Here is a 6,240-nt window from a genome sequence, read left to right as displayed (position 1 = left end):
AGCATGCATGCCTGCTACGGAACTCTCACCCTCCAGGAGGTTGCCTCGGAACTCCCTCCCACCAAGAGACGTGAGAGATATGGGACTCTGTCCTACCTGGGGAGTTTTCGGCCTAGTCCTGCCCATGAAGGCACCGGCAGTCTCTAGCTCAGTCGCCCAGTAGATAAAGCACTAGATCTAGCCTGCAGACCACGCCCGGCCCTGCTCACTTCCTCCCCTGCCTTTTAAACGTGCCGTCTTTCTGCTCCAAAAGGGAAGTGGGACACTTAAGATAGGACACCTGTATTTCTTCCCCTAAGCTAGCTTTGGGATAAATCACTGTCTTCATACCACACCTCGCTCTTGTTAATCGGAGTCTGCAAGTGAGTGACTAACCCGCGTTTCAGTTACACCCTCCCTGCAGTCAGGGAGCACCTTCTAAAAGGCAAATCCAATCAAATCTCTTCACTGGCTTCCTAGTGACCACATGTTAAAATCAAAGCTGCTTTTTTTTGCTTTTTTTTTTTGTTGTTGTTGTTGTTTAAGAGACAGAATCTCACTATGTTGCCCAGGCTGGTTTTGAACTCCAGACCTCAAGGGATCCTGCTACTTTGGCTTCCCAAAATGCTGGGATTACAGGGTGAGCCACTGCTTCTGACTAAAATCCGAGGGTTTTTTTTGTTGTTGTTGTTTTTCTTTTTTTTTTTCTGGAGTGCAGTGGCGCGATCTCGGCTCACTACAAGCTCCGCCTCCCGGGTTAACTCCGTTCTCCTGCCTCAGCCTCCCGAATAGCTGGGACTACAGGCCTCCGCCACGATGCCCGGCTAATTTTTTGTATTTTTTAGTAGAGACGGGGTTTCACCGTGTTAGCCAGGATGGTCTCTATCTCCTGACCTTGTGATCCGCCCGCCTCGGCCTCCCCAAGTGCTGGGATTACAGGCATGAGCCACTGCACCCGGCCAAAATCTGAGTTTCTTAATATAACTTATAAAATCTGGCTCTCTGGTCCCTGCTCACCCTGTGGCTTCCTTCCCCTCTCCTCAATCCCAGCCCCAACTCTCCCTCCCATGTGCCTGGGCCCATGGCTCCTTCTGAGAAGCACACTGCCTGGACAGGCATCGCTTCCTCTGCATCCCGCTTTCCCTCCCTTCCCTCTCCCCCCTCCCTCCTCCCTCCCCCTCCCCCTTCCCTCCCCCTTCCCCCTCCCCGCCCCCCCACTCCATCCCACCCCCCCGCCACCCGACGCCGTGAGCACCAGGAGGGCAGCTGCTCTCACTCCCCTTTTACCGTCCATCCATGGTGCTTGGTGCCTGGTGGCGTTGTGTTGAATGAAGATTCCTCTTAGAGAAAGCATCTCGTACCCCAATGTGGATCTTACCAGGTTGGACATGTCATTCCCCTCGAATGAAAGTTCCCAGGCAGGAAGTGAGTTTTACCTTACCGTGTGGATGTGTGGATCTTATCAGGTTAGACATGTCATTCCCCTAGAATGGAAGTTCCAGGTGGGAAGTGAGTTTTATCCTTGTGCTTGTGTCCTGATGTGGTTGCTGGTGCAGAGTAGATACCTGGATGGCTGCTAGTTCAGTGAAGGAGTCATTTGGATCCAATAGTCAGCATCTTCAATGAATGTGTCAGAATCTGCCTCTTCAATGAATTTGGAAAAGTTGTTTGAAAGGCTTCAATGGCTTAGTGAATTTTAAATACAGCTATCTGAATCAATATTATGTAACAACAGTTTTTTTTTTTTTTTTTTTTGAGACAAGGTCTCACTTTGTCATCCAGGTTGAAGGGCAGTGGTACATTCATGGCTTACTGCAGCCTCGACCTCCTGGGCTCAAATGATCCTCCCACCTCAGCCCCCCAAGTAGCTGGAACTACAGGCATGCGCCACCATGCCTAGCTAATTTTTTGTATTTTTGGTAGAGATGGGGTTTTACCATGTTGCCCAAGCTGGGAAAACAGCATTTTTTTTTTTTTTTCCTGAGACAGAGTCTCACTCTGTCTCTCGGGCTGGAGTGCAGTGGTGTGATCTCAGCTCACTGCCACCTCCACCTCCCAGGCTTAAGTGATTCTTGTGCCTCAACCTCCCGAGTAGCTGGTATTACAGGCGTGTGCCACCATGCCTGGCTAATTTTTGTATTTTTAGTAGAGATGAGGTTTCACTATGTTGGCCAGGCTGGTCTTGAACTCTTGGCCTCATGTGATCCACCCGCCTCAGCCTCCCAAAGTGCTGGGATTACAGGTGTGAGCCACTGTGACTGGCCAAAAACAGCATTCTTCTTCTTCTTTTTTTTTTTTTTTTTGAGACAGAGTCTCGCTCTGTCGCCCAGACTGGAGTGCAGTGGTGGGATCTTGGCTCACTGCAACCTCCGTCTCCCAAGTTCAAGTGATTTTCCTGCCTCAGCCTCCCAAGTAGCTGGGATTACAGGTGCGTGCCACCACGCCCTGCTAATTTTTGTATTATTTAGTAGAGGCGGGGTTTCACCATATTGGTCAGGCTGGTCTTGAACTCCTGACCTCTGGTGATCCACCCCCCCTTGGCCTCCCCAAGTGCTGGGATTACAGGTGTGAGCCACTGCACCCGATCAACAGCATCCATTTTTATGTAACTAATAAGTCAATTGTCGGAAGCAAAAGGAATCTCATACTGGAAATCTTTAGCATCCTTCGGCACTAAAAGCCAAAGTTTACAAAGAATGGCACCTTATTTCATGATTACCCTTTATGATATGATGTTGCAATAGTTATAAAAAGCTTTTTAAAATAAGGTCTTTTTTTCTTATTCTTTTTTTCCTGTGAACATCATAGTTTTGTGTTTTATTAGATAGTCTTTTAAATAAAAACGTTGATAAAGATCACTCTCCAAGTTCTACCACACACAGGGCACATGTAACCTGCCCTAGCTGCGGTGGGCACCTCTCACCCACAGATGGAAACATCTTCCTGTGGGGGAAGATGCCCACTTTAGTAGTCATCCGCCCCTCACATCAAAACTTTCCATCAGAGTGATATCTTCCACTAAAGAAAAAAAATTAAAACTTTCTTCTGAAAAAAACCTGAGCTTGTTTTTAGCATTTAGAAAATGATTTATAATTTGTATATCCCTAAATGTGCTAATTTATTTTTAATCATAGAAATTTACATTTATTTCTATTAAACCTAATTATGGAACTTTCTAAATTAAACCCAGAAGGGGATCATTTTATTCTGTCTCAATGTTCCTTCCTTATTAATTGTCATTTAGGGGGAGCAATGACTCACATGCCAAGTTCCTGTGTTTTTCATTTATAGCTTTTGCACATGATACCAGAATAGGCTATGATAAAAATATCACAGTCTGTATCATAAACATAGCCTCCTTTATTCACAGAATAAACTGTGGATTTTCGGTGTGTAACCTAGGACCCATGAGAGCCTCGCTCCATTATCTTGGATACCCCAACCCTGTGGGGCATGACCAGTCTCTTTCTGTTTGTGGATAGTCAACAGTAGGTAATTAAACACCATGTGTCCAAAGCCAAGAGGAGAAATCACTTTAGAACTTACAGCATCATGATTCAGAAAGACAAAAATATTCGCACCTAGCTTTGTTCCTGAAATGGCACCAGTATACTTCCTAAGCTTTGCTTTGCCTACTATTTGGCGAGAATTGTACAGCCAATAATTGTTCTCTTATTCTTATTGGAACACCAGATGACTCAATTCTGTAAAATTATCAACTCTCCCTAAATTGACCTGTAGATTTAATGAAATTCCAATCCAAATCTTTTCAAATTCAGCTTCTAAAATTTATATTGAATAATAAAGAACCAAGAATAACCAAGACATCTCTTTTCTTTTTTTTCCTGAGACAGAGTTTCACTCTGTCACCCAGGCTGGAGTGCAATGGTACGATCTCGGCTCACTGCAACCTCCGCCCCCCCGGGTTCAAGCAATTCTCCGGCCTCAGCCTCCCAAATAGCTGGGATTACAGGCACATGCCACCACGCCTGGCTAATTTTTGTATTTTTTAGTAGAGATGGGGTTTCACCATGTTGGCCAGGCTGTCTCAAAACTCCTGACCTCAGGTGATCCATCCGCGTCGGCCTCCCAAAGTGCTGGGATTACAGGCGTGAGCCACCGTGCCTGACCTAGCTAAGACACTTCTGAAGTAGAAAAAGAAGGTGGAGGGAGATGTCCTACCGGATATCGAGAGCTGTTACAAAGCTGTTGTAATAAACACAGTGTGATACTGGCACAGGATAGCCAAATTGACAATGGAACAGAACAGGGAGCCCAGAAGCAGACCCATGGCCGTATGGAAACTTGATGGATGGTAGGTGAGATTGCAGACCCGCAGGAAAAAGACGACGTATTGAATACATGGCGCAGGGACCAGTGGTTACCTACATGCAAGACGTGGAATTGGATCACTACCTCCCAACAGGCACAAAAGCCAGTTCCTGATACATTAGACTTCAAGATGAAAGACAAAACTTAAAACTTTTGGAATAAAATGTGAGCAAACCTCTTTATAGTATTGGGCAGAAAAGGATTTCTTTAGCCAGGCAAGAAAAAATGTTAACCATATGAGAAAACAGTTATAAATTTAACCAAATCAAATGAAGAACTTTTTGCTTATTACCAGAAAGACAAAGAAAGACACCATTAATTAGAGAAAAACAGGAGGGGCGCGGTGGCTCATGTCTGCAATTCCAGCACTTTGGAAGGCTGAGGTGGGAGGATCACTTGAGCTCAGGAGTTCAAGACCAGCCTGGGCAACATAATGAAACCTCAGAAACCTCAGCTCTGCTAAAAATAAAAAAGAATTTTATAAAAAATTTTAAAAAGGGACAAATAAATTACAAAGGATATATATATATATATATATAGACAGAATTTCACTCTTGTCACCCAGTCTGGAGTGCAATGGCACAATCTTGGCTCGCTGCAACCTCTGCCTCCTGGGTTCAAGCGAATCTTCTGCCACAGCCTCTGGAGCAGCTGGGGTTACAGGCACCCGCCACCATACCCAGCTAAGTTTTGTATATGTTTGGTAGAGATGGGGTTTCACTGTGTTGGCCAGGCTGATCTTGAACTCTTGACCTCAGATGATCCACCCACCTCAGCCCCGCAAAGTGCTGGGATTACAGGCATGAGCCATCGTGCCTGGCCACAAAGAAGATATTTTTTAACACATATAACTGACCAAAGATTATTATCTAGAATACATAAAGACCTTTTAGGAATCAGGACAAACAACCACATTTGGGTTTGTTTGTTTCTGAGAAAAGGTTTTTCTCTGTTGCCCAGGCTGAAGTGTAGTGATGCGGTCCCAGCTCACTGCAACCTCTGCCTCCCAGGCTCAAAGCGAGCCTACTGAATAGCTGGGACTTCAGGTGCACACCACCACACCCGGCTAATTTTTGTATTTTTTGTAAAGACAGGGTTTCGCCATGTTGCCAAGGCTGGTCTCAGACTCCTGGGCTCAAGCGATCTGCCCACCTTGGCCTCCCAAAGAGCTGGGACTACAGGCATGAGCCACTGCACCCGGCCCCAAGTTGTTTTGCAAATGGGCAAAAAAGCATGAGCAAGCATTTTATTTTAAAAAATAAACACAAATGGTATATAAATATTTGACAAGGTGCTCATCAGTAACCAAGCAAATGCAAACTAAGACCACAGTGAGATCTCATTTTATACCCACTGGCTTGGCAAAATTAAGGGCACCTGATAGTACCAGAGGGTAGCAAGGATGTGGATCAATGGGATACTTACATGACACTTATATGACTGACGGGAGTACATTAGGACAGCCACTTTGAAAAGCAATTTGGTACTGCAGTAGACTATTGTTCAGAAATATTTTCTTCTCCCCCCTATTTACAAATTATACTTTTCTGCCCTATTGATGCCTGGCTTGGCTGCAGGATTTGCTCTAAAGGTTATAGTAGAACCAACTAAATAGGAGCAGAAGTGACAGATACCCATTTGCCATGCGATGGCCAATGTTCCAAATAGAAGCTGCTCCCTCCACCTAAATCCCAGAGTAAAATAACATGGGACAGAGGCACGCAAGCTTGCAATAGGCATGTCATACAAAAGTGTAAGAAATGGCCGGGCATGGTGGCTCATGCCTGTAATCCCAGCACTTTGGGAGGCAGAGGTGGGCAGATCACCTGAGGTCAGGAGTTCGAGACCAGCCTGGACAACATGGTGAAACCCTGTCTCTACTAAAAATACAAAAATTAGCCAGGCGTGGTGGCACATACCTGTAGTCCC

Source organism: Pan paniscus, chromosome 1 (genome assembly GCF_029289425.2).
Source record: "Pan paniscus chromosome 1, NHGRI_mPanPan1-v2.0_pri, whole genome shotgun sequence".
Lineage (NCBI taxonomy): Eukaryota > Metazoa > Chordata > Mammalia > Primates > Hominidae > Pan > Pan paniscus.
Note: the sequence above shows the minus strand (reverse complement) of the source record.